This window comes from Lagenorhynchus albirostris, chromosome 7 (assembly GCF_949774975.1).
Source record: "Lagenorhynchus albirostris chromosome 7, mLagAlb1.1, whole genome shotgun sequence".
In the NCBI taxonomy this organism is placed as follows: Eukaryota; Metazoa; Chordata; class Mammalia; order Artiodactyla; family Delphinidae; genus Lagenorhynchus; species Lagenorhynchus albirostris.
In genome coordinates, this window is record NC_083101.1 from 42,741,983 (window position 1) to 42,756,112 (window position 14,130).

The window sequence follows — 14,130 nt, forward strand, 5'->3', positions numbered from 1 at the left end:
CCCTAGCCCCCGACTCTGCTCTGTCACAAGTGCCACCAAGACAAAGCACCCACGGCTCCCAGATACCCCTCAGGCCACATGGAGCTCCTGGGAGACCCCTCTGCCCCCTTCAAAGCTGTCTACTTGGATCTGGTGTCACCTACAGGAAGTGGGTGGTGGTTGCTAGAGGACAATATGGGCCAGCCTGGTGCCCCCGCCCAGAGGCAGTCACTCCAACCCCACAGTCCTTTCTAGAGAGAGGCCAGGGCATACACTCTGAAGATTGCAGGGTTGGGGTGCTAGAAGGGACTCCACAGAGCCCAGGATAAGAGACTCCTCGGGAAATCTGGGATGCCCTGCTCTCCCATCGCTGCTCCCCGGGCAGAAATGCCTGTGGGTTCTCACTGCAAAAGGAAAAAAACAACCACATACGCAGCCAGGATTAAAACCATTTCGAAAGCACATCATTAAAGTAAGCTGTGACCCAAATATTTGTTGTGGTGTGTTTAAGAGTTTTTCAAGCCATTGAAAAGAATGGAAAAAGTGAAACACTGCCGCCGCCCCCCTCCCCAAGAAAAAGAAATAAGGAGAAAAGGGAAAGAACACCCCAGAGCAAGGAATGTTTTGGATGGCTCTCTGGGAGCTGTGTGGTAATTTCTTTTTAATTTTCAGAAATAGAAGCTCAGTGTGGAGGGAGGACTATCGCAGAACTAGATGCAAAGCATCATTGGAGCATGACTTTGAGAGTTTACAGGGTTGCCGGGTGGGTGGAGTGTCTGTAGTCCGATGGACATGCATGTGAAATGAAAGGCACACCAATGGAAAACATGACCGCCTGAAACTTGATGTTAAATTCAGCGCAGAGTAGGACAACCTCACGCGGCTCCTTGGATGCCCAGGAGACCGGCCGTCCTCTTGGGCACTTTTTCACACATTGGTAGGACCTTGCCTGTCAGCCGCACAGAGCTGGTAATTGTAGCATCGAGGAAGTCACATGGACAGCTCAGAAGATTGGCAATTGGACTCAGTCCCGTTACCAGTCGTTTGCTTGTGGCTAATGGAAACAACCTCTCATCAATTTTTATACACTTCAAAGGACATACCAATAAAATTTATAGAGCACTGCCCTCCAAGTGGGTAATATTCTACTAGCCTTCAAAGTAGCAACAAGGGCTTCCCTGGTGGCGCAGTGGTTGAGAGTCCGCCTGCCGATGCAGGGGACACAGGTCCGTGCCCCGGTCCGGGAAGATCCCACATTCTGCAGAGCGGCTGGGCCCGTGAGCCATGGCCGCTGAGCCTGCGCGTCCGGAGCCTGTGCTCCGCAGCGGGGAGAGGTCACAACAGTGAGAGGCCCGCGTACGGCAAAAAAAAAAAAAAGTAGCAACAAGGATGTGCCTTCCACTAAACTCTAACTCTCAAACTCCCTCTCACTCCTATTCACTAAACTTTCCTATCAAAGAGTGAGAATGTCTGGATCTTTATCCAGATGCTATTAACTGTGAGATAGACTCCAAGATAAAAATTCAGACCATGTGATTCGCTGAAACTTTATGATGCAGTGTATAAAGCGCGCACCCAGGAGAGTCTCTCTACTGTCAGCAGATGCAATCAGAGAAGCTGTCACTAGGTGGCGCCATGAGTCATAGTGGAGTGAACAACATGGCCAGACTCTCCCTACTCACTATTCATGGGCCTTGGTGAGCATGTAGACTAATCAGTGAAGCTTATTTTTTCTATAAACATCACATTGATATTGATATTGATATTTACATAAACCACCACCAACACTCTATCTGATTTCATTTTATTTATTTTACTTTTATTCTATAAATCATATTCTTAGAGGAAGGTTATGTGGCCTGGCACCAGTGGTGGCCTTCAGAATGTGCCTTTCCGTACTCTGTGTTAAGCAGAACCCGCTGTATTCCTCAGTTGCGTGGTGAATACCTGAAAGCCTTCTGTGTGGAAACAGTTGCGTTATGCTGGAGGCTTGGTGTCAGATGCTCTCTTAGACTTGTTTGCAACTCACTGTGGGAGAAGCTTACTTATTTCCAAGCTCTTCTTTTTCCTCTGAAGGCCTTTTTCCTCCTTTCTTTTGAGAAGGGCTTGGCTGTTGAAGTCCGTATGCCAAGAAACTTCATTTTAGGTTGCAGAAGAGCAGTTGGCAGGCAGGGGGTGCCGGAAATCATTCTTCTGGCTCTCCCAGTGCCTACGGTAATCTCTATCTAGTCTGCAGGGTTTCACAGGCAACTGCTGCACCCACTCCTTCCTCTCTTTAAAATGTAAATGTTGTAAATTAGTTGAGCTGGTGGTTAACTGCATAGATTTTGGGGTCAAGCACGCTGGGCTTCCATGGCTGTTCTACCAACACTGTCTCTTCTCTCTAAGCTTCAGTTTCCTTACATATTAAATTGGGATATTCAAAGTATCTAATTTCATAGGTTTGTTGTAATGATCAAATGAGATAATGCTTATACAAGGTGGTCACATAATAATGGTTCGGTTTATACTAGCTATTGTTATTTTGTTAGTTCATTTGTATTTATGCCCTATTTCCTTATGTAACACGTTGGAAACTACTTATAAGAATATATACCTTAAAAAAACCCTCAATGCCAGAAAAAGTTTGAATTAAGAAAGAAGAGTGAGGCTGAGGGAAAAATAGAACACAGGTGTTATAGGATATGAGTACTCATCAACTTCTACTGAGTTACATAGACTGAGCTACAGATTTGTTTCGGAGCTTCCCACCAGCTAAAGTGAAAAGAGAATCAGGTTCACGTATATGATTCCTATGGACCACAAGGCAAAACCTACCATTCCCTCAAGGAAGCGTAATTGTTCTTCGTTCTTTTTTTTTTATTATTATCGAAGTATAGTTGATTTACAATGTTGTGTTAGTTTCTGATGTAGAGCACAGTGATTCAGGTACAAATATATATATATATGTAGCATATATATGTTTTATATATGACATAGGACATATTGTATATATATACGTTATATATAACATATATATATGTTTTTTTCAGGTCCTTTTCCCTTATCGGTTATCAAAAGATATTTGAATATAGTTCCCTGTACTATACAGTAGGACCTTCTTGTTTATCTGTGTTCTTGTTTCTTAATTCTAAAAATATATATTTCTTACAGGGGGGCAGCATAGAGCAAATGCTAACTGATGTAAGAGCCCGTAACCCCAACAAGAGCCCTATAGGAGATATCATAGGAACGCCTTTATTATAAGCCAAGGGAAAGGTAAACAGCAGTTACGCTCGCCAGAACTGTGAATAAGACCACGTGGTAGGCAGAATTCTAAGATGGACCCCCTGTTATACTCGCCCTGCATAATCCCCTCCCCTTGAGCATAGGCAAGACCACGATCAACACCACTTCCATGATTAGATTATGTCATATGACAGAGGTGAAGGGATTTCCTAGATGTAATGTCCCCTAATCAGCTGACTTTAACTTAATCAAAGGGAAGATTGTCCTGGGTGGCCTGACCAAATCAGCCCATTAGAAGAAGTCCTAGGGACTTCCCTGGTGGTCCAGTGATAAAGAATCTGCCTTCCAATGCAGTGTACACAGGTTCGATCCCTGGTCAGGGAACTAAGATCCCACATTTCCACAGGGCAACGAAGGCCACGTGCCACAACTATTGAGCTCGCACACCTCAACTAAGAGCCCACGTGCTGCAAAACTACAGAGCCCACGCACCCTGGAGCACGCGCACCACAACTAGAGAAGAGAAAACCCGCTCGTCACAGCTAGAGAGAAGCCTGCGCACCTCAACGAAGATCCCGCGTGCCGCAGCTAAGACCCGATGCAGCCAAAAAATAAATAAATAAAAATAAAACAAACAAATAAAAAGAAGAAGTCCTAGAGGCAGGGAGATTCTCCTGCTGGCCTTGAAGAAGTAGCTTCCATGTCGTGAGAGGGCCACATGGCTGGGACCTGAGGGCAGCCTCTAGGAGCTGAGAGTGACTTTCAGGGGACAGCCATCAAGAAAACTAGGACCTCAGCCCCGGAATCACGAGGAACTGAATTCTTCCAACAACTTAAATGAACTCGGACGAGCACCCTGAACTCCAGATGACAGCACAGCCCAGCAAACACCTTGATTTCAGCCTTGTGAGGCCCTAAGCAGAAAACTCAGTGACAATATGCCTGGTTCCTGGCCCCCAGAAACTGTGAGATAGTAACAGAAGATTGTTTTAAGTTGCTAAGTCTGTAGCAGTTTGTCATGCAGCAGTAGAAAAGTAATACAGATACTATGGCTGAAGTCCACAGCCTTTGGATAGATTTAGAAATAAAGCCTAGAACATCAAGGGTACTTCCTAAACTGAATTTAATATAACATTAATAGAGGGAGATGTTAGTAGATGTACCATGAGAAAAGGAAGTCTTCTATTGCAGACCCTGACTGTTCACATCAGAGAGAGAGCCCTTGTTCTGCTGATGGGACAGAGTCAGGTTCTTGGATTGTGAGCACCAGGACCAAGCTGGGAGTTTATGAAAAGGCTGTCCTGGAGGTCATGGAATCAAGGAGAAGCCTGAAGAAACAGTCTCAAGATGGACAGGAACCCTGAAACTCCTGGGGTCTCACTACCCAGAAAATCCTTGATGACCTCATTGCCACCGAAAGAAAAGCATTTCATCTGTTCCTTTCCCCTGTCTCCACTGCTATCATCTACCTTCTGCTCAAGGTTGACAGTCTCTGCCAAGTGTGAACAGCCTGACACTGAGCCAGCAGAGAGCAGGATCCCTGAATCAGCAGACCTGCCGGGACCCACAGAATAGTTCCCCCAAAACCATGGTAGCCAGAAGGAGGGAGCTGGGTGGTGGACCACCCAAAAGCTAAGGGCGTCCACAAAAGTAGGATTGAGCTTGTAAAGGTGGAGTAGAATCTGAGCTCTCCTCCCCTTCATCTGAGTGTTGGAAAGGGGAAATCACTCTTAAAAGGTGAAGAATTTGGAGCTCCTAAACTTCAAAGCTGCAGGAGAGTGGGCCGAGGAGGTGGAGATGCAAGTGGGGGGCGGAGCCGCTGAGATGGCAGGAAGCTGCTTGGGGCGACCCTGCCTTTTGAAAGCCAAGGTTGTGAACAGTTTGGGTGCTCCGTGGAAGGGATGGACAGGCTGAGCTTTGTGCCTGAGCAACTGAGAAGAAATACTGAACCATGAAGATGCAGCCCCTGGGAACTGGCAGAAATTGTGGGAGAGCTTCTGACTTTCACAGGCCATGGAACTGGCTGGGGTCTGAGCCAGTAAGACCCTATGAGAAAATGGGGCCCCAGCTGCCACTTCAGTGACATGAGTTTGGCAAGTCGTGTATTCTAAATCTCTTTGGAAATTCGTAATGAAACGAGCCTATTAAAGGTTCTGTGCTCTGTTTTGGGCATCTTTACTCAATGTTGTTCTCCTTGTTGTGGTTCTATTTGTGGCTGCAAACTTTTCACTGCTGATGGTCAGTAAGTTGTCACTAAATGCTGCGTTTGTTGATGGAGTCCTGCTGTAGTTTCAGGGATTTTTTTCCTAACGTGCATATGTGCATTCTCATTCTCATGTTTAATGTTCTGGTGAAACATTCCAGTGATGAAACGTTTGAGAATTGGGCGTGCACAGTTACACAATTTCATGAACTGTCATATCCTGTTAATACACACTGCTCTTTGATTTAATATATTCTATCAGTATTGACTAAATACAATGATTTTCATGCAACATTTGTTTATTCATTCCAACAATATTGAGGTGCCAGCCACTGCTCCAAGCACTTGGGGTACATCAATGAGAAAAAGAGACCAAGATCCCTGCCCCATCAGGGCGCATGTGATGCGCACGCACGTGCGTGCACGCGCACACACACACACACACACACACACACACACAACTTCTGAGAAGTCCTGAAGTTAAAAAAAAGTGGGTAACTGTTTCAGACCTTGTCCTAAACTTATTTGGACAAGGAACTTCTTTGTGTGTACCTACAACATTTTGTAGAGTCATGGTCTGTATAATATAGCCCTCTGGGAAATACGGACAAAGGCATAGCTGGACTATGTGTACTTCAGAAAAAAAATCCATCAATATGATTTGTTTCAACATTTGATAAGAGTCAGACAGCAGAGAGATTACTGATAAATATTCTCTACCAGGGTCTGGAGTGCAGATCTTCTTTGTCGCTGCTTAAAGCTACATCCGTATGCTTCCCGTGTCCAAAGAGCAGGTGACTTCAGCAGATGGTGCTGAGGCCTCATCTGAGACTGTTACTTGACTAGATGTCGATCCCTCACCCACTGACAGGGCAGGGATATTTCCAAGGGATTCCGGATCAAACAGTGCTGCTATTAGATGTGCGATGGTCTTCGTCTCTTACTGGACTGTGACACTCTTAAGTTAGGATCTGTCGATTTATATCCACTCCCCGAGGGATCCAGCATGACACCCAGCACATAGTTAAGCGTGCAGTCCACTCAGTTGACCTTAAGAGAACATATTCAGTCCTTTACACGAATATCTACCACCTTCACGTGCTCGGCTGGTTTACGGGTTGGTAGTTTTTGGCGGGAAGTATGGATCTTGGTTAAGTGTCTGTATAACTGTGAGATGCTTGAGGAGAAGGCACTTTGCATTGACCCCAGTGGGTTTCCTTATTCACCCGGTTACTGCAAGGAATCTCATGTCATTGCTTGGAAGGGTAGCTGAGTGGCTTTGGGCCATCTTGGCACAGTCCATCTGAGATGGAATAACCTGAGGTCCAGAGCTCCCAGGATTACTGATGAATATGTGATAAGGGAGGGAAATTGGTTTGGGGTGACGTCGTCTCTTGGAGATACCTGCCTGTGATGCTTACTGGTTATTTTGGGGATGAGTAAGACACAGGAGAGAGGTGGGCTGACGCATAGGTCGTGTTGATGATTTTTAGGGCCAACCCAGAATAGCCTTAACCTTGGGTCCCAGGAGCAGAAACGGCCCCTCATCCTTTGTGGTTCTGTGCCGTGTGTTCCTAGTTCTTTAACGGTGCCAATCCCTTATGTCCCCAACTAAGTGTAATTCGCTCATCCTCTTGGAAATTATGATGACTGCTTCTGGGTTAGAAAGCGCGATTAGGGTGGTTATGTTTTCCTTTACACTTTGAAAGAAGGGCATCCACAAGACTCAGTGTTTATGAAACCTAATGATGAAGGAATACATCCTTTAGCACCGTTAAACGCTAACGTTGAAAAGATCTCCCCCACTCAGTTCTCTGTGGTCACTTTACCAATGAGGAAACTGAGTCCTCAGGGTCAGATGAATTGATCCTAATAAGGCTCCTAATAGGTGGATGAACAGGAGTTTTATCCTGAGTCCCTTCCTGCCCGAACAAAGCTTCTCTAACAGGTATTTTCTCCACGGGTATTTTCTCCAGCCTCTCGTGCTAGGCACTTCGGCACTGTGCTGGGGGCCCACTAAACAACGAAGTCACCCGCAAAAAGCATAAAAATACAAGAAACCTGACACCTAATGGACCATGGAAAGGGCACTCGATTACTGTACAAGAGCTGAACAAGAAGACAGAGCCCGAGTTCCCCTTCAGTTGGGATCGTGGGCACTGAGCGATTCGAAATTCTCACTGCCGTATGCACGTCTGTAAATGGCTGTGATTTTTTTTTTTTTTTTTTTTTTTTTTGCACGGTACGCGGGCCTCTCACTGTTGTGGCCTCTCCCGTTGCGGAGCACAGGCTCCGGACGCGCAGGCCCAGCGGCCATGGCTCACGGGCCCAGCCGCTGCACGGCATGTGGGATCTTCCCGGACCAGGGCACGAACCCGTGTCCCCTGCATCGGCAGGCGGACTCTCAACCACTGCGCCACCAGGGAAGCCCTGGCTGTGATTTTTTATTTGGGGGTTACAAATTTTAGCAAGTAGGTGAAGTTGCAAATACAGAACCCATGAGTAAGGAGGACCACTGGTATGTGTTCCTGATTTCGTGGTGGCCCGTGAGCCCCAGGCGCTTAGGAAGGCACGAGGGAGTGGGTGAGGGCCAGGCCCCAATCACTTCCATCTGTCGGGAGTTTACTGGGTTCTGGGCACTGTGCTGACACTTTATATTTTGCTGGGCTGACTGCAAGCCCCATGGCAGAAATGATTAGAGACCGCAAGAGCCCCTCACCTTGCATTGGTGTATCCTGTCTTGTAAATCAAGGCTCAAGACCAGTGAGCGTGAAGGCTTGTGGGTGGAGACAGGAAAGTCTGACCGGCTGGGAACCAGAATTCTAACCAGCATCCTGCTGCCCCTGGGACAGGTGCCCTGAGGAGGCAGAGGGGCACAGAGTACCAGTGTCTTCCTGCCCAGCTCCAGCTTCTAGTTGGCCCCGGACCACTTCATCACACTGATTTTCCGTGTTCTCTTTCCGTGTTCTCATGTTCACGTCTGGGTGTGTGTTTGGGGGTGTGGGTGGAGTCTGAGTCACTCCGAGGCACACAGAAGGGATTTCTAGAATTACGCCTGGCCCTAAGATGGCCTTTAAAGAGAGAGACGTCCGGAGAGAGCTCTGGCTCCATGTCAGGGGAAGCATTTCATTTCTTAATGTTTGTTCTTCAGCTCAGCCTTGGAGGTGCTTGCCTGGCTGGTATTACTGAATTAACTCTTGAATCTAGTATTTACTTCCCTTTGCCTTCGAATAGAAAAGCCGTTTTACAGGAGTAGGAGGGAGGATTTTTGTTTCTGGAGTTGCCTTAAAGAGGCCTCCTCCTACTCGGAGGGCTTCTCTTGAATGTCAGCAGTGCCCCAGGAAGAACACTGGGGACCTTGCACCTACTCCAGGGCCAGCCTCTGCTTGTCTTGGATTTCAGGGTTTCTGGAAACAGCTGGTCTGGGTCCCAGGCTGGTTGACACAGCATAGACTTTACAGAAACAAAGAATGTAATATGACACCTTGCGAAACAGGGACATAATACAATGGTCTGCTTAAGGAAGTAATGAAGGGAAAAAAAGAAATAGGAACATTCTCTAAATTTTGTGAAAAGGAGTCTGAATCAGAAACAATTCCAGCTTTCTCCACTGGGGGGTGTTTTCGTTTAATGTTACAATATGCTTGCAGTCTCAGGGCAGGTTCACAATCCAACTTAGTTCTGGGCTTTGCCCTTGGAAAATTTTGAAGAGTTGGGGAAATGTACTTAGGTGGAATTCTCTTGCTTTTTACACTAATTAAATATGGTTTTTTTTAGAGGATTCTTTTTCCATGTCCTATATGCCTATTACCATCATTCCCATAAAGACTGGAAACTTGAGTATAAAAACAAAGTCTTCTTCATAGTTGTAGTCTCATACTGAGCACTGGGGCTGGCAAAGGGTGGGTGCTTCATAGTTACGTTGCCACTGATTCGATGAAGGAGGGAGTGGAGATTGCAGCAGAATCCTCCTTGGATTCTGTACCAGAGTCAGCAAACATTTTCTGTAAAGGGTCAGCGAATAAGTATTTATGGTCAGCTTTGTGGACCACACAGGCTTTGTTGTAACAACCCGACGCTGCCTTTGTAGCAGTGACATCAGCCCAACAGTGACGGGGCGTGACTGTGTCCTAATAGAACTTCATTTACAAGAACAGGCGGGGAGGTGGACCTGGCCCACCTGTTGTTGACCTTGGTCTATACAAAAGCACACATGGGCACCTTGCAAACCTTGGAGGTCTCTGAGACAAAGAGAAGAGACTGGGAGTCTGTGAGCGGCAGAGACAATGCTACGTGTTGACCACATCTCGTGTCCTTCCGCCAGGAGGACCACATTTCCCAGCCTCCTTTGCAGTCAGATGGCCCCTCGTGACGAGTTCTAGCCCGTGAACCACGTTCAGACCTGGCCCATAAAACATCCTGCCTACTGCTCCACGTTCTCTTCCTCCACCTGCCTACTGGGTGCAGACGATCCACTGCAGGACTTGAGGGCCCTGGGAGCTGGCAGAGCCACTTGATGGAGGGAGCTTGGGGCCCTGGATAATTGCGTGGAGCAGCGTCCTCCCCAACCCCACCATCGGTACATATTGGACTGGGAAGGAGTGTAAAGTAAACCTGTGTGGGGTGTCAGTCGAGGTACTGACAGTTGGGGCCATTAGCCTGTTTTCTCTAGTATTACCACATTTGGGCTCAGATACGGGTAAAGGAAAAATAACTGCTCAGGGCCGTTCTCTCCAGGCCACACAGCCTCCTGTCTGGAGGACCTGTAGTGTTTGATGGGAGAGAAGGGCGATCAGGCGGTTTGGGTGCTCACGTTCTCTTGGAACGTATGTGTATAGGAAGTGGTCCTACAGTTTGGGTCTGAGAATCTGGGGCCTTGAAGAGAGAGCCACTGGGAGGCAGGATGGGGGCATGGCAGACATGAGGAGACCAGAGATGAGTGGCTTTTTAAAAAATCACACATGATCCACACTAGGCCCCCTGGCTGTGGCCAGTGCCTTCAGTGCATTGGTTTGTCTCTGCTGGTTCACGTGGGTTTCTTGGAGCTAGCCCGGGACTTCTCCATTCTCACGTTGCTTCTCTTCTTTCTCTTTATGGGTGCATAAAGTAAACTTTGATAGCCGCTAAAATAAATCGACACCAAAACTTCAGTGGCTTAGCAAAATCAGTGTTTATTTCTGGGCCACGTCTGTCTCAATCCCATGGGAGTTGGCGAGTGATGGGCTCTGCTCCGCACATTTCCTCAGGGATCCAGGTCTCCTGCAGCTGGAGGCTCCCCTCCTCTTGGCCCTCATCATCCTGCCCTTTCAGCTGAGAAATGAAAAAAGGTAGAGTGGAGGAGGATTGCATGGGAAGTTTTTAAAGCCAGCCCTGGTAGTGGTGTGCATCATGTCAGCCCGGACTTCATCACTCAGAACTCAGTTACATGACTGCAAGGGAGACTGGGAAATGTAGCCCAACCTATGAGCCCGGTAGGGAAATAAAACAGGATCGGTGGACCCAGAGCAATCTTTGTCTTAATGGGAAAACGCTTTGAGCTCCCAACAACCAACTTTACATTAAATTGGAACCAGCCTATTCTTGAACTGAGACCTTGCCTGTGTGCTTTTTATATCTGTAAGCCTTTATTATGCCTTATTTTCTGGAAGGGCCACAGACAGAGTCCAATACCAAAGAGAGAATAAGATTTCTTATAGCTGATCGTGGTACTGCAGGAAGCCAGTGGGGGAGCAAAGCATTTATTACTTTCCTTTCAAGGGGGGCGGTGGAGGGTTGGGGGGTATCTTTTGGTCTAGAAGCCCCCCACCCATCCCCAGCCCTGCTCCTCTGGTCTCTCTTCTTTTTCTGCCCCTCTGCCTTTCTCTGTAAGTCCTGGCCTTCCCAACATCAGGGCCCTGGCCACCGTCATTCCCAGCTTTATGTGGGAAGGACCTGAGTGTGTCCTGGCATAGACGCTCCAGTCCTCCCAGCAGATTCTGCAGAGAGGCACAGGTACAAAAGAGACAGATCCTTCTCTTGCTAATTTGAACAGTCTCTCATAACCCAATTTTGATGTGCTAAAAAAACCTAGAAAAACTCTCAACTACAGGAGGGAGGGGGAGGAAGAAGGTGATAGGGACAGAAAATCCCAACTTGCTGCGGAACATGACCATGTTATTATATGTGACCTCTGGGCACATGCAGTTAAAAGGGCCTAAAACAAATGATTTTCTGAGAGGCAGCTTCCATTGGACCAATATACTCATTTCCTTCTGGGGGATGCAGAGTGGGGGGTGGGCTCTACCTTGAATATATTCAGGACCCTGGCCCCTGAGGGAGTTCAGGTGCTTTCCAAAGCATCTCAGGGGAAGGAATGTTGTGTGAAAGGTGATATAGCAAAGAACTGGTCTGGTCCCTGCACTTTCACGGTGCTGCCTTTAACAAGCACACTCGGGAATCCACATTCATGAGTACACGAAGGGCAGACACAGCCCTTCTCTTTATAAACATCAGGGCAATTCTGGTGGGAAATCTTAGCCCATCCTGTCACTCACCCCCAATTGAAATGTCTCCCTTTCTTTGATCTCTTAGCGTTTGTGTGCGGATCTGTCATTTTGGAACCCTCAAGGGCAGGGCCACAGTCCTCTTTATATTCCCAGAAGCAGGCCTGGATCTAGCAGGGAGCAGGCATGTGATACTGTGCACTGAATGATGATGGAGTCTGGCTGCGAGTGCCTCGCTGAGTTTGGATCCATTTCGGTCACCCCAACTGAGGCCTAAACTGTTACCATCACCTAGACCTACGGTTATAGGGTATTTTGCCCCTAAAGAGAATTGAATGGACCAGCATGGAAGATTCCTGATTTGATCAGGAAGTCAGTCACTCAAAGCGATGTGGAATAATGGATTCGTTTTAGGGATTGCATTGTATGTTGGAGCCGTGAAGAAGATGTTGGAACTGCCTCTGCATATCTGGTGTTTGGGCAGCAGGGCTGGTAGTCGGGGAGAAAAGCTGGATGTGAAGGAGCCAGAGCAAAGGCAAACTGGAACCTACAGAGACAGATGGGAACCCATGAAGGCGAATGGACCCCATGGGGACTAAGTGGAACCCGCATCTGCCTCTCACATCTCCGTGTTGACAGTGCAGGTGACTTGCAGCAGAAACTGGCATCCTTTGCTGTGGACCTGCATGTATGTCTGCCCCAGGATGTGGAGAAGTTGAAGGAGAAGGTCCAAGTGGGAGCTAGGGGTGCTGAGGCCCAGCTGCTGCACACCCCCCCCATCAGTGAGGTTGACCAGAAGACCAGTCACAATGTGTGTGTGTGTGTGTGTGTGTGTGTGTGTGTGTACATGCATGCATTTGTACTAAAGCAGAGCTCTGACCTTCAGAGCACGACGGCCGCTGTTTCTCCCGACTCCCAGATCCCTTTCAAACTTCTCTTGTAGCAGATCCTAACCCAGAGTCCTACAGGGAAGGGAGCGTGCTTCGCCAAGTTGACACAGTGTGAGGCCAAAGATTCTATCTCTCAGCTGCGTTATTAACACTCATTGTAGCTTTGGATGTTTGTGCCAAAGTAATTTATGGCAGGACTCTTTGGAAAGAGCCTTTTAAGTTAAACCCACTGAAATTTTGACTGACAGGAAAAAATAAAGTAACTTGGCTTTTCATGCCAACGCTTTGTGGCCAGTGAATTCTGTTATTTATTTTTGTTGGAGAGGAGATAAGGAGAAAGAGGAGGACAAAGATTGGAGTAGAAATAAAGATTTCTTTTGAATCTTGAATTGGGTTAGAAAAGCTTCCTTCCCATTCTGAGTGTGGTGGAAGACTGCCTTTCTATGAGGAGAAATCTAGGTAGCTTTAGAACAGTGGTTAAATATTCAGATGCCTGCACAGTGGGTCGGCTGGGCTGGTGGCAATGGTGGCATCCCTGCTGGGGCCAAGAGTTGCTAAAGAAATGGGAATTAGAAAGTGATCAAATGAAGCTGGAAAACCAGTTTTTGAAAATGTGAAATCTCAAATTAATGGTCATTTTTGCAACTATTCTTGGTGTGCTTGAAAAAAGTATATATTCTAGTTATTTGGAATATAGGGCTCTACATGTGTCCATAAAGTCCAATTTGCTGATTATGTTTGAATTGTGTATATCTTTACTGAATTTTTTGTTTATTCTATCAGTTACTGAGAGAGGTATGTTTCAGTTTCCTGTAAGATGAAGATTTGTCCATTTCACCGTTTAGATCTTAGAGATTTTTTTCTTATATTTATATTTTAAGCCTATGTTATTAGCTGCATACAACTTTAGAACTGTTATGTCTTTCTGAACCTTTTTGTCATTTGAAATATCTCTATCTCCAGTTATACTTTTAACCTTAAAGTCTACTTTTTCCCCCCAGCTTTACTGAGGTGTAATTAACAAATAAACCTTAAGGTCTATTTTTATGATAATAGATTCCTCCTTCCTCTGGGTTACTGTTTGCATGGTATATCTTTTTGCATCTTGTCACCTCATTTTTGGAGTTGTCTTTTCTTATGCTTGGTTCTTTTTGTTAGTGTGCTGGACACGCATGAAAAAATAATTTGAGGGTAAGGAAGATGCAATCTTCCAAGCTTCAAAAAGAAACTTTCTTTTCTTCTGCCAGGTGTCTGGGGATACTCAATTTCTGATATTGTGGTGATTCCAAGCTGAGTTGCAGGTCACTAAGAGCTACCCCTTGGATCCCAGCCTGGAGCCAGAGGGCTT

The 14,130-nt window shown here is 46.7% G+C and overlaps 1 protein-coding gene across 1 annotated transcript in view; it reads left to right on the forward strand.

Moving 5' to 3' along the window:
- Positions 1–14,130, forward strand: part of GNA14 (G protein subunit alpha 14) — a 195,124-nt gene that overhangs the window by 165,563 nt on the left and 15,431 nt on the right. The window lies entirely within an intron of this gene.